Source organism: Ranitomeya imitator, chromosome 2 (genome assembly GCF_032444005.1).
Source record: "Ranitomeya imitator isolate aRanImi1 chromosome 2, aRanImi1.pri, whole genome shotgun sequence".
Classification (NCBI taxonomy): Eukaryota; Metazoa; Chordata; class Amphibia; order Anura; family Dendrobatidae; genus Ranitomeya; species Ranitomeya imitator.
Window position 1 is genome coordinate 742,470,662 of NC_091283.1, and position 24,090 is coordinate 742,494,751.

The window sequence follows — 24,090 nt, forward strand, 5'->3', positions numbered from 1 at the left end:
ACAGTTCTGGAAGAACATTCTTTGGACAGATGAAACCAAGAACAACCTCTACCAGAATGATGGAAAGAGAAAAGTATGGCGAAGGCGTGGTACAGCTCATGATCCAAAGCATACTACATCATCTGTAAAACACGGTGGAGGCAGTGTGATGGCTTGGGCATGCATGGCTGCCAGTGGCACTGGGTCACTAGTGTTTATTGATGATGTGACACAGGACCGAAGCAGCCAAATGAATTCTGAGGTATTCAGAGCCATACTGTGTGCTCAGATCCAGCCAAATGCAGCCAAACTGATTGGTCGTCATTTCATACTACAGATGGACAATGACCCAAAACATAAAGCCAAAGCAACCCAGGAGTTTATTAAAGCAAAGAAGTGGAATATTCTTGAATGGCCAAGTCAGTCACCTGATCTCAACCCAATTGAGCATGCATTTCACTTGTTAAAGACTAAACTTCAGACAGAAAGGCCCACAAATAAACAGCAACTGAAAACCACCGCAGTGGAGGCCTGGCAGAGCATCAAAAAGGAGGAAACACTGTGTCTGGTGATGTCCATGAGTTCAAGACTTCAGGTAGTCATTGCCAACAAAGGGTTTTCAACCAAGTACTAGAAATGAATATTTTATTTAAAATTATTTAATCTGTCCAATTACTTTTGGTCCCTTTAAAAACAGGGTGGCACATGTTAAGAAGCTGAAACTCCTAAACCCTTCATCCAATTTTAATGTGATACCCTCAAATGAAAGCTGAAAGTCTGAACTTCAACTGCATCTGAATTGTTTTGCTTAAAATTCATTGTGGTAATGTCTATAACAAAAATTAGAAAAATGTCTCTGTCCAAATATATATGGACCTAACTGTACTACGTGGCTGGGCAATATACTACGTGGCTGGGCAATATACTATGTGGCTGGGCAATATACTATGTGGCTGGACAATATACTACGTGCCTCTGCTATATACTATGTGATTGGCAATATACTATGTGGCTGGGCAATATACTATGTGGCTGGGCAATATACTACGTGGCTGGGCAATATACTACGTGGCTGGGCAATATACTATGTGACTGGGCAATATACTACGTCACTGGGCAATATACTACGTGACGGGGCAATATACTACGTCGCTGGGCAATATACTACGTGACTGGACATTATACTACGTCACTGGGCAATATACTACGTGACGGGGCAATATACTACGTCACTGGGCAATATACTACGTGGCTGGGCAATATACTACGTGGCTGGGCAATATACTACGTGGCTGGGCAATATACTACGTGGCTGGGCAATATACTACGTAGACATGCATATTCTAGACTGCCCGATGCGTTAGAATCGGGCCACCATCTAGTCTACTATATAATTGTCTAAGGGTCACTTCCGTCTTTCTGTCTCTCTGTAACGGAAATCCCAAGTCGCTGATTGGTCACGGCAAAACAGCCACGACCAATCAGCGATGGCACAGTCCGGCGGCAAAATGGCCGCTCCTTACTCCCCGCAGTCAGTGCCCGCTCCATACTCTCCTGAAGTCAGCGCTCACACAGGATTAATGGCAGCGTTAACGGACCGCGTTATGCTGTGGTGAAACGCACTCCGTTAACGCTGCTATTAACCATGTGTGACCAAATTTTTACTATTGATGCTGCCTATGCAGCATCAATAGTAAAAAGATCTAATGTTAAAAATAATAAAAAAATAAAAAATAGTTATATACTCACCATCCGTCGGCCCCTCGGATCCAGAACAGGCCTTTACCACTCCTCGCGACGCGCCGGTGACCGCTCCATGCATTGCGATCTCACGAGACCGCAATGCACTCTTGGGACCGAAGCACGCGAGGAGCATCGGTAAATGCTTCGCCTGGATCCAGGGGCCAACAGAAGGTGAGTATATAACTATTTTTTAATTTTAATTCTTTTTTTTAACAGAGATATGGTGCCCACATTGCTATATACTATGTGGGCTGTGCAATATACTACGTGGGCTATGCAATATACTACGTGGGCTGTGCAATATACTACGTGGCCGTGCAATATACTACGTGGCTGTGCAATATACTACATGGCTGTGCTATATACTACGTGGGCTGTTATATACTACGTGGCCTGTGTTATACACGTGGGCTGTTATATACTACGTGGGCTGTTATATACTACGTGGCCTGTGTTATACACTACGTGGGCTGTGTTATACACTACGTGGGCTGTGTTATATACTGCGTGCGTGGGCTGTTATATACTACGTGAGCTGTGTTATATGCTACGTGGGCTGTTATAAACTATGTGGCTGTGTTATATGCTATGTGAGCTGTTATACGCTCCGTGGGCTGTGCTATATACTCCGTGGGCTGTGCTATATACTCCGTGGGCTGTGCTATATACTCCATGGGCTGTGTTATATACTACGTGGCTGTGCTATATACTCTGTGGGCTGTGCTATATACTCTGTGGGTTGTGCTATATACTCTGTGGGCTGTGCTATATACTCTGTGGGCTGTGCTATATTCTCTGTGGGCTGTGCTATATACTCCGTGGGCTGTGCTATATACTACGTGGCTGTGCTATGTACTACATGGCTGGGCAATATACTACGTGGCTGGGCAATATACTACGTGGCTGGGCAATATACTACGTAGACATGCATATTCTAGACTGCCCGATGCGTTAGAATCGGGCCACCATCTAGTCTACTATATAATTGTCTAAGGGTCACTTCCGTCTTTCTGTCTGTCTGTAACGGAAATCCCAAGTCGCTGATTGGTCACGGCAAAACAGCCACGACCAATCAGCGATGGCACAGTCCGGCGGCAAAATGGCCGCTCCTTACTCCCCGCAGTCAGTGCCCGCTCCATACTCCCCTGAAGTCAGCGCTCACACAGGATTAATGGCAGCGTTAACGGACCGCATTATGCCGCGGTGAAACGCACTCCGTTAACGCTGCTATTAACCCTGTGTGACCAACTTTTTACTATTGATGCTGCCTATGCAGCATCAATAGTAAAAAGATCTAATGTTAAAAATAATAAAAAAATAAAAAATAGTTATATACTCACCATCCGTCGGCCCCTCGGATCCAGAACAGGCCTTTACCACTCCTCGCGACGCGCCGGTGACCGCTCCATGCATTGCGATCTCACGAGACCGCAATGCACTCTTGGGACCGAAGCGCGCGAGGAGCATCGGTAAATGCTTCGCCTGGATCCAGGGGCCAATAGAAGGTGAGTATATAACTATTTTTTAATTTTAATTCTTTTTTTTAACAGAGATATGGTGCCCTGTTATGATAAGATAATTCAGTACCACAATGGACATAGAGGTCAGAGCACATACAGTGACCTGACAATAACCCAAAAACATAGAACGAGCTCTGAGACATGGGAACCCTGCTGACCGCAATCCCTAATCCTCTCCAACAACACTAGAGGCAGCCGTGGATTGCGCCTAACGCTCCCTATGCAACTCGGCACAGCCCGGGAAACTAGCTAGCCCGAAGACAGAAAACAAGCCTACCTTGCCTCAGAGAAATACCCCAAAGGAAAAGGCAGCCCCCACATATAATGACTGTGAGTTAAGATGAAAAGACAAACGTAGAGATGAAATAGATTTAGCAAAGTGAGGCCCGACTTACTGAACAGAGCGAGGATAGGAAAGGTAACTTTGCGGTCAACACAAAACCCTACAAAAACCACGCAAAGGGGGCAAAAAGACCCTCCGTACCGAACTAACGGCACGGAGGTACACCCTCTGCGTCCCAGAGCTTCCAGCAAGCAGGAAAAAACAAATAGACAAGCTGGACAGAAAAAACAGCAAACAAAATAGCAAAGCAGAACTTAGCTATGCAGAGCAGCAGGCCACAGGAACGATCCAGGAGGAAACAGGTCCAATACTAGAACATTGACTGGAGGCCAGGATCAAAGCACTAGGTGGTGTTAAATAGAGCAGCACCTAACGACTTCACCACATCACCTGAGGAAGGAAACTCAGAAGCCGCAGTACCACTTTCCTCCACCAACGGAAGCTCACAGAGAGAATCAGCCGAAGTACCACTTGTGACCACAGGAGGGAGCTCTGCCACAGAATTCACAACAGTACCCCCCCTTGAGGAGGGGTCATCGAACCCTCACCAGAGCCCCCAGGACGACCAGGATGAGCCATATGAAAGGCACGAACAAGATCGGGAGCATGGACATCAGAGGCAAAGACCCAGGAATTATCTTCCTGAGCATAACCCTTCCACTTAACCAGATACTGGAGTTTCCGTCTTGAAACACGAGAATCCAAAATCTTCTCCACAATATACTCCAACTCCCCCTCCACCAAAACCGGGGCAGGAGGATCAACAGATGGAACCATAGGTGCCACGTATCTCCGCAACAATGACCTATGGAATACGTTATGTATGGAAAAAGAATCTGGAAGGGTCAGACGAAAAGACACAGGATTAAGAACCTCAGAAATCCTATACGGACCAATGAAACGAGGTTTAAACTTAGGAGAGGAAACCTTCATAGGAATATGACGAGAAGATAACCAAACCAAATCCCCAACACGAAGTCGGGGACCCACACAGCGTCTGCGATTAGCGAAACGTTGAGCCTTCTCCTGGGACAAGGTCAAATTGTCCACTACATGAGTCCAAATCTGCTGCAACCTGTCCACCACAGTATCCACACCAGGACAGTCCGAAGACTCAACCTGCCCTGAAGAGAAACGAGGATGGAACCCAGAGTTGCAGAAAAACGGTGAAACCAAGGTAGCCGAGCTGGCCCGATTATTAAGGGCGAACTCAGCCAAAGGCAAAAAGGACACCCAGTCATCCTGATCAGCAGAAACAAAGCATCTCAGATATGTTTCCAAGGTCTGATTGGTTCGTTCGGTCTGGCCATTAGTCTGAGGATGGAAAGCCGAGGAAAAAGACAAGTCAATGCCCATCCTACCACAAAAGGCTCGCCAAAACCTCGAAACAAACTGGGAACCTCTGTCAGACACGATATTCTCTGGAATGCCATGTAAACGAACTACATGCTGGAAGAACAATGGCACCAAATCAGAGGAGGAAGGTAATTTAGACAAGGGTACCAAATGGACCATCTTAGAGAAGCGATCACAGACCACCCAAATGACTGACATCTTTTGAGAGACGGGAAGATCTGAAATAAAATCCATAGAGATATGTGTCCAAGGCCTCTTCGGGACCGGCAAGGGCAAAAGCAACCCACTGGCACGAGAACAGCAGGGCTTAGCCCGAGCAAAAATCCCACAGGACTGCACAAAAGTACGCACATCCAGCGACAGAGATGGCCACCAAAAGAATCTAGCCACTAACTCTCTGGTACCAAAGATTCCAGGATGACCAGCCAACACCGAACAATGAACCTCAGAGATAACTTTATTCATCCACCTATCAGGGACAAACAGTTTCTCCGCTGGGCAACGATCAGGTTTATTAGCCTGAAATTTTTGCAGCACCCGCCGCAAATCAGGGGAGATGGCAGACACAATTACTCCCTCTTTGAGGATACCCGCCGGCTCAGATAAACCCGGAGAGTCGGGCACAAAACTCCTAGACAGAGCATCCGCCTTCACATTTTTAGAGCCCGGAAGGTACGAAATCACAAAGTCAAAACGGGCAAAAAACAGCGACCAACGAGCCTGTCTAGGATTCAACCGCTTGGCAGACTCGAGATAAGTCAAGTTCTTATGATCAGTCAAGACCACCACGCGATGCTTAGCTCCTTCAAGCCAATGACGCCACTCCTCGAATGCCCACTTCATGGCCAGCAACTCTCGATTGCCCACATCATAATTTCGCTCAGCAGGCGAAAACTTCCTGGAAAAGAAGGCGCATGGTTTCATCACCGAGCAATCAGAACTTCTCTGCGACAAAACAGCCCCTGCTCCAATCTCAGAAGCATCAACCTCGACCTGGAACGGAAGCGAAACATCTGGTTGACACAACACAGGGGCAGAAGAAAAACGACGCTTCAACTCTTGAAAAGCTTCCACAGCAGCAGAAGACCAATTGACCACATCAGCACCCTTCTTGGTCAAATCGGTCAATGGTTTAGCAATACTAGAAAAATTGCAGATGAAGCGACGATAAAAATTAGCAAAGCCCAGGAACTTTTGCAGACTTTTCAGAGATGTCGGCTGAGTCCAATCATGGATGGCTTGGACCTTAACAGGGTCCATCTCGATAGTAGAAGGAGGAAAAGATGAACCCCAAAAATGAAACCTTCTGAACACCAAAGAGACACTTTGATCCCTTCACGAACAAAGAATTAGCACGCAGGACCTGAAACACCGTTCTGACCTGCTTCACATGAGACTCCCAATCATCCGAGAAGATCAAAATGTCATCCAAGTACACAATCAGGAATTTATCCAGGTACTCTAGGAAGATGTCATGCATAAAGGACTGAAACACTGATGGAGCATTGGCAAGTCCGAATGGCATTACTAGATACTCAAAATGGCCCTCGGGCGTATTAAATGCAGTTTTCCATTCATCGCCTCGCTTAATACGCACAAGATTATACGCACCACGAAGATCTATCTTGGTGAACCAACTAGCCCCCTTAATCCGAGCAAACAAATCAGATAACAACAGCAAGGGGTACTGAAATTTAACCGTGATCTCATTTAGAAGGCGGTAATCTATACAAGGTCTCAGTGAACCATCCTTCTTGGCTACAAAAAAGAACCCTGCTCCTAATGGCGACGATGACGGGCGAATATGCCCCTTCTCCAAGGACTCCTTCACATAACTCCGCATAGCGGCGTGCTCAGGCACAGATAAATTAAACAGTCGACCTTTTGGGAATTTACTACCAGGAATCAAATCGATAGCACAATCACAATCCCTATGCGGAGGTAGGGTATCGGACTTGGGCTCATCAAATACATCCCGGTAATCAGACAAGAACTCTGGAACCTCAGAAGGGGTGGATGACGAAATAGTCAGAAATGGGACATCACCATGTACCCCCTGACAACCCCAGCTGGACACAGACATGGATTTCCAATCTAATACTGGATTATGGACTTGTAGCCATGGCAACCCCAACACGACCACATCATGCAGATTATGCAACACCAGAAAGCGAATAACCTCCTGATGTGCAGGAGCCATGCACATGGTCAGCTGGGTCCAGTACTGAGGCTTATTCTTGGCCAAAGGCGTAGCATCAATTCCTCTCAATGGAATAGGACACTGTAAGGGCTCCAAGAAAAACCCACAACGCCTAGCATACTCCAAGTCCATCAAATTCAGGGCAGCGCCTGAATCCACAAATGCCATGACAGAATATGATGACAAAGAGCAGATCAAGGTAACGGACAGAAGAAATTTTGACTGTACCGTACCAATGGTGGCAGACCTAGCGAACCGCTTAGTGCACTTAGGACAATCAGAGATAGCATGAGTGGAATCACCACAGTAGAAACACAGCCCATTCAGACGTCTGTGTTCTTGCCGTTCAACTCTGGTCAAAGTCCTATCGCACTGCATAGGCTCAGGTTTAAGCTCAGGTAGTACCGCCAAATGGTGCACAGATTTACGCTCACGCAAGCGTCGACCGATCTGAATGGCCAAAGACATAGACTCATTCAGACCAGCAGGCATAGGAAATCCCACCATGACATCCTTAAGGGCTTCAGAGAGACCTTTTCTGAAAATAGCTGCAAGCGCACCTTCATTCCATTGAGTGAGTACGGACCACTTTCTAAATTTCTGACAATATACCTCTATCTCATCCTGACCCTGACACACAGCCAGCAATTTTTTCTCTGCCTGATCCACTGAATTAGGTTCATCGTACAGCAATCCGAGCGCCAGGAAAAACGCATCGATATTACTTAATGCAGGATCTCCTGACGCAAGAGAAAATGCCCAGTCCTGAGGGTCGCCACGTAAAAAAGAAATAATGATCCTAACTTGTTGAACTGGGTCACCAGAGGAGCGAGGTTTCAAAGCCAGAAATAGTTTACAATTATCTTTGAAACTCAGAAATTTAGTTCTATCTCCAAAAAACAAATCAGGATTAGGAATTCTCGGTTCTAACATAGAATTCTGAACCACAAAGTCTTGAATATTTTGTACTCTTGCCGTGAGCTGATCCACACATGAAGACAGACCTTTAATGTCCATCGCTACACCTGTGTCCTGAACCACCCAAATGTCTAGGGGAAAAAAAAGGCAAAACACAGTGCAGAGAAAAAAAAATGGTCTCAGAACTTCTTTTTTCCCTCTATTGAGAATCATTAGTACTTTTGGCCTCCAGTACTGTTATGATAAGATAATTCAGTACCACAATCTACATAGAGGTCAGAGCACATACAGTGACCTGACAATAACCCAAAAACATAGAACGAGCTCTGAGACATGGGAACCCTGCTGACCGCAATCCCTAATCCTCTCCAACAACACTAAAGGCAGCCGTGGATTGCGCCTAACGCTCCCTATGCAACTCGGCACAGCCCGAGAAACTAGCTAGCCCGAAGACAGAAAACAAGCCTACCTTGCCTCAGAGAAATACCCCAAAGGAAAAGGCAGCCCCCACATATAATGACTGTGAGTTAAGATGAAAAGACAAACGTAGAGATGAAATAGATTTAGCAAAGTGAGGCCCGACTTTCTGAACAGAGCGAGGATAGGAAAGGTAACTTTGCGGTCAACACAAAACCCTACAAAAACCACGCAAAGGGGGCAAAAAGACCCTCCGTACCGAACTAACGGCACGGAGGTACACCCTCTGTGTCCCAGAGCTTCCAGCAAGCAGGAAAAAACAAATAGACAAGCTGGACAGAAAAAACAGCAAACAAAATAGCAAAGCAGAACTTAGCTATGCAGAGTAGCAGGCCACAGGAACAATCCAGGAGGAAACAGGTCCAATACTAGAACATTGACTGGAGGCCAGGATCAAAGCACTAGGTGGAGTTAAATAGAGCAGCACCTAACGACTTCACCACATCACCTGAGGAAGGAAACTCAGAAGCCGCAGTACCACTTTCCTCCACCAACGGAAGCTCACAGAGAGAATCAGCCGAAGTACCACTTGTGACCACAGGAGGGAGCTCTGCCACAGAATTCACAACAGTGCCCACATTGCTATATACTATGTGGGCTGTGCAATATACTACGTGGGCTATGCAATATACTACGTGGGCTGTGCAATATACTACGTGGCCGTGCAATATACTACGTGGCTGTGCAATATACTACATGGCTGTGCTATATACTACGTGGGCTGTTATATACTACGTGGCCTGTGTTATACACGTGGGCTGTTATATACTACGTGGGCTGTTATATACTACGTGGCCTGTGTTATACACTACGTGGGCTGTGTTATACACTATGTGGGCTGTGTTATATACTGCGTGCGTGGGCTGTTATATACTACGTGAGCTGTGTTATATGCTATGTGAGCTGTTATACGCTCCATGGGCTGTGCTATATACTCCGTGGGCTGTGCTATATACTCCGTGGGCTGTGCTATATACTCCATGGGCTGTGTTATATACTACGTGGCTGTGCTATATACTCTGTGGGCTGTGCTATATACTCTGTGGGCTGTGCTATATACTCCGTGGGCTGTGCTATATACTCCGTGGGCTGTGCTATATACTACGTGGCTGTGCTATGTACTACGTGGCTGTGCTATTTACTGCGTTGTCTGTTATATTCTACGTGGCTGTGCTATATTCTACGTGGCTGGCCATGAACAATCAGCAACAGGCGCAGTCCGGCGAACTGGCGCGGGATTTGAACCACGCTTCGCTAATTGGTCGCGGCCGGCCGAATCCTGTGTATTCAATGTATTATTCTAAAATCTTCATAAATAAACTACATACGTATTCTAGAATACCCGATGCATTAGAATCGGGCTACCATCTAATTATTATTATATTTTCAAAGGCGAGAAGAGGTCGGATTCTGGAGATGTTTTTAAGATGCAGATGACATGAGAAAGTGAGTGATTGGATACGGGGAATAAAGGAAAGTTCTGTGTCAAATATGACCCTAAGACAATCAGCGTGCTGCTTGGGAGTTATGGGTGAACTACCAAGGAAATTGCAATATCGGGTATAGGTAGGTAAGTAGAGGAAGGAAACACAAAAAGTTCAGTTTGACACCTTACAGTGAAAAAATATTGCCACGATACTGCTTAATACCACCACACATAGCACAAATACAATCACCATGCCTTGACTGCATGATACCATCCTACTGTGACTGAATGTCACCTGTGGTGAGCGAATTAGGTAACGTTCACACTAGCGTTATGCTAGTTTGCGTTGTGCGACGCATGCGTCTTTTTTGCCGCTAGCGTCGGACCAAGAAAACGCAACAAGTTGCATTTTTCTTGCGTCCAAATTTCGGCAAAAACCGACGCATGCGTCGCAAAACGCAGCGTTTTTGCGTGTGTTTTGCTGCGTTTTTGCGTGCGTTGTGCGTTGCGTCACCGACACAGCGGCGCACAACGCTAGTGTGAACGTAGCCTAATACAGCCATACACTGACTGAAAAATACCATTGTGATTTAATAATGTTGCCATACAGTGACTGAGTAATACCACCAGTGACTGGACTATTGCATCCAATGACTTATAGTGGACATCTTCTTTAAGATTGTGACATTAGGCAAAAATAATCCCACTCTTTGAATACCAGGATATTGCTGATTATGATTGTTAATTGATGGAAACTTGCCAGGAAATCTGTGTACTCTGCTACCTGTGTGGTGAAAAAGTACTACGTTTTGACTTAATATTTTTTTTTAGATCCTGTTCACAAATTAGTCAGGGGTTTCCTGCTGAACCTCAAAAAATGTGATTCAGTGAACTCTTTGACTATAATGAGACAGACCGAGTCACTGTACTTGTTATTGCCTCTGTTCTGGTGGCTTATGCCACACAATTGCACGGTAGACTGCATTTTTGTGGCCACCTAAAGAGTCAGACACCACTGGAAGGAATTTCAGACAAAGTACAAAGTGACTCTGTGTGCCTCATTATAGTGAATGGCTTTTCCAGGGGCATGTCCGAATTACATTTTTGGGGGATCAGAAGGAACTCCAGTGGAGTCACGACGTGTGCCCTGAACGTGATGTGAATAAGCCCTTAGAAATCAGGTGTCCTGACACGCGCGAGCCTCGTTTGTTACACAGGATGCATATGAATTACTGTTCTGTGCCGTAATGATTATAACATTTTAATAATGGCACAGACACTTTATTGCTTCATAAAAAGAAGCTGCGTGCGCAACATGTGCAAAGAAACAGACTCACTCGCACAACATGCAAAACAATAAAATAACGTTTGCACGATGGTGACTGTGTGTTTCACATTAACAGCTACAAGGATTTGGCAGCACCAGCCGTTATGTAACTCCTTCCAATTCCTACGTATTCCACTTCACTTACAAAATAAAGTTTTTTGTAAGAGACATTTGCTCTTTTGGCATTTATTAAACAGTTGGCGGATTTTGCCATCTTTTGTTGTAATTAAAGTTCACAGTGTACTTTTCCAATCCATTTCCTATTTATAAACAGCATGCTTTTCATACGCCATAATTACAATCGGGCGAACATAATCCATTGCAACTGCTTACATGATGCTGGAAATCATGACAGGAATGATGGCACAAATTAAAGCAAAGAATCCCAGCGCTTAGTTATAGTGGGATGAGGTGATAAAAATGTAATCTCATTAACGGCAGGATGTTAGGCCAGATCCTCCCGGTACGCAGCTGTGACATTACTAAGATCCATTCTTCTTTCCGGCTCCAGAACATGAAAATACACACACATAAACATTTCCTAAAGAAGTGAGTGAAGATGATCACATAGTGGGTCGATGGCAGGTAAAAGGTGGCAATTCAAAGCCAAGCATGCTTTTTTTAAACCTTTATGAAGGGCTGTTTCTTTATTAATGGGGATTTTTTCAAGTCCTGCTGAAGAAATGTCATACGCCAATCATGCTAGGCTTTGAAAAAAATAAACCTCTTGTCCTAGAAATTCCACCAAAATACAACAAACCAAAACAAAGTGGGGCACGCACATTTATTCTGCTTGATAAGTCTGGGCTATTTTAGATGTTTACACCTATTAGGTCATGTGCACACGTTGAGTATTTGGTGAGTTTTTTACCTCAGTATTTATAAGCCCAAACCAGGAGTGGGTAAAGACTGCTGAGACCAACAAACACCTTTGAAGAAACAGAATGACTCTCGACCATAGTAAGCCCAATAATGCACATAACACATAAGTCTTTTAGTGGACGGGGTCAGCCACAGCTTTTATTCCTTTTATTCTCACAAATAACAATTCTTGTGTGACGTGTCGGATGTGAAACAATATACACCACTGGCTCTTGGAGGGCAAGTTCGTCTTCAGCTCCATACTCTCCAAATCAATATTTTTTTTTTTACCTCTGGCTGTAACTTATTGAATTCACTAAAACACAAAAATGTTTCCATCCTGTATAGTGTAATGCACCCCCCATAGGCCTATATAGTCTAATGCTCTCCCCATAGTCCTGTATGGTGTAATGCTCTCCCCATAGGCCTGTATAGTGTAATGCACCCCCTATAGGCCTATATAGTGTAATGCACTCCCATAGGCCTGTATAGTGTAATGCTCTCCCCATAGACCTGTATAGTGTAATGCACCCCCTATAGGCCTATATAGTGTAATGCACTCCCATAGGCCTGTATAGTGTAATGCACCCTCATAGGCCTGTATAGTGTAATGCTCTCCCCATAGGCCTGTATAGTGTAATGCACCCCCCATAGGCCTGTATAGTGTAATTCACCCCCTATAGGCCTGTATAGTGTAATGCACCCAGATAAAATAAATAAATCCAATACTCCTCTCTCCTCCATGTTCTCACGGTGCTCTGAGTGCCCGCACATCTCCAGACAGCGGGCACCAAGTACTGACATCATTGCGACGCCTGTCAGTGTCGGTGACATCAGACACTGAGAGGGGGATGATGGAAGAGGGAGCATAACGCTCCCTTTGTCATCAAAGCGGTCAGCTGTATCGGCATCCAGCCAATACAGTTGACCCTGCGATGATGGGTGGGTGGCCCACTGCTAGCACCGGGCCCCCCACGCCTGCTCAGGAGCCCCATATCTGCTGGGTGCCAGTGCAGGGAGATCAATTCTCCCTGCTCTGCCCCAGAATGTAACTGTATCGGCGTGAGGTGCAGACCGATACAGTTATATAGCGTAGCTCCGGGTGTGCCCCCTCAGAGCATGGGGCCCAGGGCCACTGCGCCTCTAACCCCCCATAGCTACATTACTGAGTGTATCACATGATGAGATTAGATATACCGGTCTCTGGCGTATCACACATGATGGGATTAGATACAGCGGTGTGGGGAGCAGGGCCGGCTCCAGATTTTCATGGGCCCCGGTCGAAAGAGTCTCAGTGGGCCCCTTTAACACATACCACAATTCATGATGCACAGATATGGCAGAGAAATATAGGTATAGTACAATGCCAAAGATTTCACTTCTTACATCATACCCCCGAGGAAGGAATCTTTCCGAAACGCGGGTCGGGGTGGGCTGTGGACGGCGCGAGGCTTGGAACTTGTATCTATGGTATGTTCACCACTATCTTCTCTCATTATTGAATACTTTGTAGTACTGAGTCAGCGCACATGTTATATATAATAGCTCTTTTGATAGTTGTGATTAGGGTTGAGCGAAACAGATCGGACAAATTAAAAAATCGCCGACTTTCGGCAAAGTCTGGTTTCATGAAACCCGGCCCGATCCTAGTGTGGGATCAGCCATGAGGTCAGCGATCTTTGCGCCAAAGTCGCGTTTCGTATGACACTTTCAGTGCCATTTTTCAGCCAATGAAGGAGGATGCAGAGTGTGGGCAGCGTGATGACATAGGTCTCGGTCCCCACCATCTTAGAGAAAGGCATGACAGTGATTGGCTTGCTTTCTGCGGCGTCACAGGAGCTATAAAGGGGCGTGCACGCCAACCGCCATCTTACTTCTGCCGATCGTAGCATAGGGAGAGGTTGCCGCAGCTTCATCAGAAGAAGGGATATAGTTAGGGAGGGAAGATTAAGCCCCGGAACTGCTTGTGCTGTAGCGATTTCCACTGTCCAACACCACCATTTTTTTGCAGGGACAGTGGAGGCTATAATTTTGTGCATCAGCTCTGTAGCTTATTAGGCTGCCTTATAAGGCTCCCTGATAGCTGCATTGCTGTTTGCACGCTGCTGTGCAAACCAACTGCTTTTTTAATAGCAAAAATCCTGTTGCTCTTTTCTGCACAGTTATCTTGTTTATTTGGCCACACTTTTGTGTGCAGCAGTCCTTTTTATTGCTGCCATACTTTTCCTGAGATCATTGTAGGGAGATTGAAATTGTACTACAGTCCTTGCATTTTTTCATATATCTTCCAGCCACGTTCTGCCACTTACATTATGTTGCTTTATACACTGGGCCTGAGTTTTGGTTCAGTCTCCCCCCAAAAAAGGGAGATTCAAATTCTCACAAAGTGGATCTACTGCAGTCCTGATAGTTTGTCGTATATCAGCCAGCCACTTTCTGCCACTTAGATTGCGTTGTTATATACACTGGGCCTAAGTTGTGGTTCAGTCTCCCAAAAAAAGGGAGATTCAAATTCTCACAAAGTGGATATACTTCTGTCCTGTTAGTTTGTCGTCAGGGCCGCCATCAGGGCATTACAGCCCTTACTGCTGTATGGGGCCCGGTCAGCAGCAGTACACAGAGGGGCATGCAGATCCGGGGCCCCACTGTTGTGCTTCTACTGATCGGGCCCCATCGTGCACTAAAATACTGTGCACTGCAGCGCACACGTCAGCACTGGGGCCCGGGAGCCTTCTTGGAGCTGTGCACGGCCGTCTCACCTAGTCGCATAGCTCCCAACCGTCCCTCATTGTGCGGGATTGTCCCGGTTTTCAGCCTTTGCCCCGCACTCCCGCACGGGACGCTCTGATCCCGCAGACAGCAGGACCGACACGCCCCTTTGTGTAGTTAAGCCATGCCCCAGGCCAAGTTACCCTTCCGTATGGCTGCTTCAGTCCTGCAATCCACGGAGGTCCCGATCTGCCGATCATGTGACCCCTGACTCCTCCCCTCCTGTGACCTCATCACAGGTCCTGTGCATACTCGCAGAAGGCAGGCTTGGCTGTGCTGGTTAGGGTTGCTGCCACCTTGCCACATGGTCCTGCAGGAGGTAATGTGCTGCCGATCAACACAATCACTTTATTATTGCTGAATAATCTAGAAAGCACTGTCCGTACACAGCAACAAATAGGTGAAGTTCAGAGACATTTTGCATTGCTGTAATTCCTATGTGCTGGTAACACAGAGCAGCAGAGCAGGTGGTGGATGGATGTACAGGCTGTGTGCCCTGAACTCTCAGGAATGGACAGAGAGACCGAAATCAATGGTGATATTCACAACTAGAGAGAAACAATCGCTGCGACATTATTGCAGCCAGTGACATGTGCAGGGTCCCTATAGGCAAAGGCAGAGGACAGGATGATGTTACCCCTCCTGTGCCAGGACCACCGACGAGTCTCACAGATACAGTGCTGTAGAGCTGACAAGGCGTGTAATGCCTTGTGTGGGGTCAGGAGGTGTTTACAGTGTGCATGTAGCAGAGCCATGTGTGTATGAGGTGTACGGAGCAGAGCCGTGTGTGTACGAGGTGTGCGGAGCAGAGCCGTGTGTGTACGAGGTGTACGGAGCGGAGCCGTGTGTGTACGAGGTGTACGGAGCGGAGCCGTGTGTGTACGAGGTGTACGGAGCGGAGCCGTGTGTGTACGAGGTGTACGGAGCGGAGCCGTTGGTGTACGGAGCGGAGCCGTGTGTGTACGAGGTGTACGAGGTGTACGGAGAGGAGCCGTGTGTGTACGAGGTGTGCGGAGCGGAGCCGTGTGTGTACGAGGTGTACGGAGCGGAGCCGTGTGTGTACGAGGTGTACGGAGCGGAGCCGTGTGTGTACGAGGTGTACGGAGAGGAGCCGTGTGTGTACGAGGTGTACGGAGCGGAGCCGTGGGTGTACGGAGCGGAGCCGTGTGTGTACGAGGTGTACTGAGCGGAGCCGTGTGTGTACGAGGTGTACGGAGCGGAGCCGTGTGTGTATAAGGTGTACGGAGCGGAGCCGTGTGTGTACGAAGTGTATGGATCGGAGCCACGTGTGTGTGCGAGGTGTATGGAGCGGAGCCACGTGTGTGTGCGAGGTGTATGGAGCGGAGCCACGTGTGTGTGCGAGGTGTATGGAGCGGAGCCGTGTGTGTGCGAGGTGTATGGAGCGGAGCGCGTGTGTACGGAGCGGAGCCGTGTGCAAAGTGTACGGAGCGCAGCCGCGTGTGTAGGAGTAGCTATGTGTGGCCATTATATGGTACGAAGTATCGTGCGGCCAATATACAGTATGGAGCATCGTGTGCGGTCATTATACAGTATGGAGCATCATGTGCGGCCGTTATACAGTATGGAGCATCATGTGCAGGCATTATACAGTATGGAGCATCATGTGTGTTCATTATACAGTATGGAGCATCATGTGTGTTCATTATACAGTATGGAGCGTCATGTGTGGCCATTATACAGTATGGAGCATCATGTGTGTTCATTATACAGTATGGAGCGTCATGTGCGGCCAATATACAGTATGCAGCATCATGTATGTTCATTATACAGTATGGAGCGTCATGTGTGGTCGTTATACAGTATGGAGCATCATGTGCGGCCGTTATACAGTATGGAGCATCATGTGCGGCCGTTATACAGTATGGAGCATCATGTGCAGGCATTATACAGTATGGAGCATCATGTGTGTTCATTATACAGTATGGAGCATCATGTGTGTTCATTATACAGTATGGAGCGTCATGTGTGTTCATTATACAGTATGGAGCGTCATGTGTGGCCATTATACAGTATGGAGCATCATGTCTGTTCATTATACAGTATGGAGCATCATGTGCGGCCAATATACAGTATGCAGCATCATGTATGTTCATTATACAGTATGGAGCGTCATGTGCGGTCGTTATACAGTATGGAGCATCATGTGCGGCCGTTATACAGTATGGAGCATCATGTGCGGCAGTTATACAGTATGGAGCATCATGTGCAGGCATTATACAGTATGGAGCATCATGTGTGTTCATTATACAGTATAGAGCGTCATGTGTGTTCATTATACAGTATGGAGCATCATGTGCGGTCATTATACAGTATGGAGCATCATGTGTGGCCATTATACAGTATGGAGCATCATGTGCGGTCATTATACAGTATGCAGCATCATGTGTGGCCATATTTTTTTGTTTATAATTATTGTATATGAAACAGTGTGATCAGCAGTGCTAAATGGGTGTGGTTGGGATGTGGATATGGGTGTGACTAATTATGAATGGGTGTGGTCAGAGGCGTGGCCTAAAATTTGCCCCGGCGCGCGTTGCGCGCCGCTAATTTGTCCCTCTTTCCTAACTTCAAAAGTTGGGAGGTATGCCTAGTCGGCTGCGCAGCTCCCGCTCGACTGTAGCTAGAATGTATGGGCTCCCTGCAGGTCCTGACTACAGCCATTACATTCTAGCAGTCTCAGTAGTGAATGTGCTAGAATGTAGGGGCTCCTGTCAGGTCCTCTCAGCAGCCCATACATTCTAGCTGCTGCTTCACTGCTGACAACACTAGACGCCCCGGGAACGACTGAGGTAAGTATAAAAAACATTTTTGTTTTTTTAAATGGGTGAGGTGGGGAGAGTGAGACTGCAGATGATGAAGTGTGTTTGAGGGGGTACTGCACATGGTGAAATGATAGGGGGCTGCAGATGATGAAATGATAGGGGGCTGCAAATGATGAAGTAAGGGGGACTACAGATAAAGTGAAGGGGGATAGGGGACTAAATGATGAAGTAAAGGTGGACTGGAAATGATGAAGTGGGGGTGATGGGGACTGCACATCAAGTGAATGTGAGCGACGGGGGACGGCAATTGAATTGAAGGTGGGGTGGGGAGAGCAAATGGTGTATTGAAGGTGGGGGAGAGCAAATAATGAATTTTGAGGGTGGGGAAGAGCAGTTTATAATGAATAGAGAGTGGGATAGAGAGAAGACATGACAATGAATTGAGGCAAAAGGGGCATGTAACTAAAATGAATCGGGGTAAGGGTTAGAGCGGGAGGTACATAGTGGGGTCGTTGAGGATAAAGTGACTGGTAATAAAATGGGGGAAAGAGTACAGGTGCTAATTAATTTATATATTAAATAGGGAAAGTGGTTATGTACAGATAGCTGGGGCACAGTGGCGGATTATAATTTATATTTGGAATGGTGGGTTGCATAATAACCAATTATATATTAATGGTGGGTGAACTTCTGTATTCAGATGTGTAGGAGAAAGGGAAAAAGTGGGGAATGTGCTCTGGAAGCGGTGCTCTAGAATAGATCAGAGGTCCCCAACTCCAGTCCTCAAGGCCCACCAACAGGTCATGTTTTCAGGATTTCCTTTGCATTGCACAGGTGATGCAATTATTACCTGGGCAAGACTAAGGAAATCCTGAAAACATGACCTGTTGGTGGGCCTTGAGGACTGGAGTTGGGGACCTCTGCTCTAGATAACTGTGTTATTTTATGCAGAGACGAATCCTGGCTGAAAGAAGTGATGGCGGTCTGCGCTGGATTAAAAAGAAACGCAAAGATGAAGGACTTCAGCTAGAGACATCACTGGTGAGTCAGTGTGTTACCTGTAGACTGACACCATACACTGTATACTGTATACAGAGCTCCTGTGTGTAATGTCACTGGTGATCACTATATTATCTGTACAATATATTCAGAGCTCCTGTGTATAATGTCACTAGTGATCAGTGTATTACATGTACACGGTACCCTATGTAACAGAGCTCCTGTGTATAATGTCACTGGTGATTCCTGTATTACCTGTACACTGACACTATATATAGAGCTCCTGTGTATAATGGCACCTGTGACCACTGTATTACCTGTACACAGGCACTGCATACTAAGTACAGATCTCCTATGTATAATGGAATGGCACTTATAGTGATAGTATTTTTTTTTTATTAATGATCAGTATTGTACTATTCAGTCACAATGTGGTGGTAATGCAGCGCCCCAGAGGTGGCGTCACGAATCCCTGACAGACTGTACCACCTTTATTGGACGCCCCTTAGCAGGGTCACGGACCGGGTCTAGCCACCGTGACAGCCTCAGAACCGAATCAGAGAGGCCCGGTACCGAGAACTCGTGGCCCTGTGTCTGGGGGCGATCCAGTAATATGTTGTCTAGTCATGGTGTGGCGGTATTTGTTCCTTGTATGTGCTATTATTTGGTCACTATGTGGTGGTAATATGTGGTCTGGTCATGGTGTGGTGGTATTTGTTCCTTGTATATGCAGCGCCCCAGAGATCTGGTTGTTGCAGTATGACACTCTGCCACTAAGGGGAGTGATGGTACGTCTGATAGCACTGAAGGAATTCTCCTGACCAGGTATCACCAGAACACATTACACTTCACACTCCGGCCACTAGGGGGAGCGAAAGGCTTTATTTATTGGGCCACTCCTCACACTGGTAAAACTAGGGGTTGGAGAGGAAGTTAGTCAGAAGCTGACTGGGTTGGATTCAGGCAATATCCCGTGGCAGGGGGTGTTGCAGGGAGAAGACACAGGGGGGTCCCTGTCAGGCGTGGGAACCTGGCAGGCACCTAGCGACCAGAAAAGAATGTTACGGAACTGCGCCTGCACACCCCGCGGCAGTATCCTAAGAAAGAGACACGAAGCAAAGGATATTGTGAGACAGTGAGACACGAGATCAAGCACAAAGGAGAGCCAGTAGAAGTCGTGCCGTGAGACCGAGGCAACATCCTACTGAGGCGCGTAGCCGGTGGCCGGAACACCGCAGAAGTAACTGACTCTAGGCCTTACTTCAAACTCCGCAGGACAGTTAATTATAGGTTGGCTGTTTACCTTAAATTTCCTACGAAGATATAGGGGGCAACGCGTGGAGAGGGGCGTCTCTAGGGTCCCGGAAGAGCTCCGAGCCTTCCCGTCATACTGGTGCGTTCTAGCCATAACATACTGGGGGATGAGAAACTAGTAACATCTGGAACAAGCGAGAGAGTATTAGAACGAACGAACAAAAACAGCAGTTGTGAGGACTATTCCGAGTGCTCAGCAGGGTAGCACTACAACACACAGGCGCTAGTGATAGGCACTGATTTCCACCTGCAAAGAGAACTCTGGAAGTGCCCATCGGAGCGGCCGGTCTCAGATAGCCCTGTTAAGCGTGCTCTGGATTGAGGATCCTGAAGTCTACAGTAAAGAGGTAAAGAGACTGCAACCTTGTGTCCTCGTTATTGACTGCACCTCACACCATCACCATCCACCTTACTGGGAAGCCCTGGGGACACACTTCACCTGTGGGAAGGTATACCATCCAGCTGCCATTCCATCACCCCAGCGGACCCCACAGCAGCGTCGGTCACCCTTACCGAACACCACAGGTGGCGTCACAAATCCCTGACAGACTGTACCACCTTTATTGGATGCCCCTTAGCAGGGTCACGGACAGGGTCTAGCCACCGTGACAGCCTCAGAACCGAACCAGAGATGCCCGGTACCGAGAACTCGTGGCCCCGTGTCTGGGGGCGATCCAGTAATATGTTGTCTAGTCATGGTGTGGCTGTATTTGTTCCTTGTATGTGCTATTATTTGGTCACTATGTGGTGGTAATATGTGGTCTGGTCATGGTGTGGTGGTATTTGTTCCTTGTATATGCAGCGCCCCAGAGATCTGGTCATTGCAGTATGACACTCTGCCACTAAGGGGAGTGATGGTACGTCTGATGGCACTGAAGGAATTCTCCTGACCAGGTATCACCAGAACACATTACACTTCACACTCCGGCCACTAGGGGGAGCGAAAGGCTTTATTTATTGGGCCACTCCTCACACTGGTAAAACTAGGGGTTGGAGAGGAAGTTAGTCAGAAGCTGACTGGGTTGGATTCAGGCAACATCCTGTGGCAGGGTGTGTTGCAGGGAGAAGACACAGGGGGGTCCCTGTCAGGCGTGGGAACCTGGCAGGTGCCTAGCGAACAGAACAGAACGTAATGGAACTGCGCCTGTACTACCTTGCGGCAGTATCCTAAAAAAAAAGACACGAAGGGAAGGATATTATGGAACAGTGTAAACGAGATCAAGCACAAAGGAGAGCCAGTAGGAGTCGTGCCGTGAGACCGAGGCAACATCCTACTGAGGCGCGTAGCCGGTGGCCAGAACACCGCGGAAGCAACTGACTCTAGGCCTTACTTCGAACTCCGCAGGACAGTTAATTATAGGTTGGCTGTCTACCTTAAATTTCCTAAGAAGACATAGGGGGCAACAGTGGGAGAGGGGCGTCTCTAGAATCCCGGAAGACCTCCAAGCCTTCCAGTCATACGGGTGCGTCCTAGCCAAAACATACTGGGGGACGAGAAACTAGCAACATCTGGAACTAAAGAAAGAGAGAGAGAGCTGTAGAGAACGACGAACGAGAACAGCAGTTGTGAGGACTATTCCGAATGCTCAGCAGGGTAGGACTACAACACACAGGCGCTAGTGGTAGGCAACGATTTCCATCTGCGAAGGAAACTCTGGAAGTGCCCATCTGACCGGCCGATCTCTGATAGACCTTTTAAACGTGCTCTGGATTGAGGATCCTGAAGTCTTCAGTAAAGAGGTAAAGAGACTGCAACCTTGTGTCCTTGTTATTGCCTGCACCTCACACCATCACCATTCACCTTACTGGGAAGTCCTGGGGACATACTTCACCTGTGGGAAGGTATACCATCCAGCTGCCATTCCATCACCCCAGCAGACCCCACAGCAGCGTCGGTCACCCTGACCGAACACCACAGGTGGCGTCACGAACCCCTGACAGACTGCATCACCTTTATTGGATGCCCCTTAGCAGGGTCACGGACCGGGTCTAGCCACCATGACAGCCTCAGAAACGAACCAGAGAGGCCCGGTACCGAGAACGCGTGGCCCTGTGTCTGGGGGCGCTCCAACTTGGCGTCACGAACAGGATCGTACTTAAGCCTGAGAAGCAGGTCATGTGTGCCTTGGAACTGTGATTGAAACGTGTTGGACTGTGATTTATTGCAAAGCCTGTGTATTGCTATCTGCCGCATGATTCCCGCCAAAACCGCCGCCATTGCCGCGCCACGAGGAGTGCAGGAGAAGGAGGGCGTGTTATGGGAGGAGATTGCGAAAACGGCGCGAACAGCAGCCTCCGCCCACTGTGACTACGGCTGCAGGATGACGAGCTCAGGAATGGAGGAGTTCAAACCCCAGAAAATGGCAGAGCCTCGTGTGTGTGCCACTGCAGACCCAGGAGCAGAGCTGACGACCAGCGGGTACCTGAACGACGACGAAGTGACCCGGGAGCACCGCAGCCCAGCTGAGCCGGACCAGAGCTTGCCGTCACAGGGGAACCCGGATCCCCTGGAGTTGCCGGAGGAGGCGTCGGACCACCCGACTCCAGACGGGGGTCGGCGATGGCGAGGAAACGGAAGTCGGAGCTGTGCTAGAAGGCCACCCGGGGGGAGCCATGGTCAGGGCCGCAGCGGACTCCAGTGTCCTCGACAGCGGAGCCGACCGACATCGGTGGAACCACATCAGACGCAGGTACCAACAGTGACCCTGCCCCACCGACCGCTCCGGCTCCGGTGACCGCTCCCCAGCCCATTGATGACTGGTCTCCCGCTACTGAGATCGTGGTGGCGGCCCTTTACGCCATGAAGGGGATCCTGCCCCCGCTGCCAACACCTCTGGGTACACCGATAGACATGAGCACCAGGGGGTTGGTCTTTGATTGGAATGCTCCCCGGTTCCAACCAGACGGGTCCCGACAGGAGGACTCCTACGTCATCAGGCTCACCTGGGATCAGTATAGACGAAGTTTGATTTCACAATGGGAAGACCGGGAACGAATGGAACAGACTGTCCGACTAGAGGAACGGGTGCCCCTCATCAATTGCTGCCCTGAGAGTTTGATAAAACGGGATTGTGCTGGTCTTCCACCGGGGGAGGGGTTGTGGCTTCATATTAGAGCCAGGGCTGCTGACCGAGGTCTATGTGACTAGCTGCAACGTGGAACCCCAGTCCCGCAGTGTACCTCCACTCCGAAACTTGTACAGAGGGGACCATGTGACCTACACCCGCCACTGGAGTGAGCGAGAGTGGTATGCTAAGAGAGTCAAACGCTGTGCGCTAGTGGTCGCGCCATTTACGATCACGACCGAAACTGGTGGCGGGACTCCACTGACTTCTAACCCCACAGGACCCAGCACTACCACCCCGGCGTGTGGTGTCCCACCTGCAGAGTCTGCCACCGGCATCACCGCTCGTACCCGGGCCGCTGCTGATCCGACGACGACGGTGCTGGACAGTGACACAGAGCCAGACCTTCCCTGGCCGGGACGTGGTCACCACCGGCTGATGTCGTGTCACCTATTACAGCACTAAACCTCGGAGATCCGAAGATGTAAATAGTTAATTGTTTCCTGCTTTTTGCTGCTGCTTTAAACCCGACCAGGGTTATTTCTTAAAGGGGTCCCTTTGTTTACCCGGGATCCCTATTGTTTATAGTTCTTTTTCTACTTTTGCACAGAGTTATCATTGTTCCAAAGACTGCCGGATCATGGACTGTGAATGCTTCAAAACTGTTTTTGTATATAGTTTGCACCTTATTAAAGGTGCTCCCTACTGGTTTTACAAGCGAAAGAAGACTTTGCGAAGATAATACTTCTGGACATGAAGCAGAAGGTCTTGCTTTCAGTGGACTTGCAGAGAGAGAGAGAATATGCACTTCATCCTAGATACTTGGGTCCCTCCTAAAGGGAATATTTACATGATTGCTTTAATAAAAGTTGAAACGTTAATAATGTTGAAATTTAGAAAGTTTGATAATGTTGATAGAGACTGAGGACAGGAAAGCTTGAAAGTGAACCCGTAGGGGTTAGAGAGAGAGTCCTCCTGAGAACTGTAGAAAGATGGTCGGCACAATGACA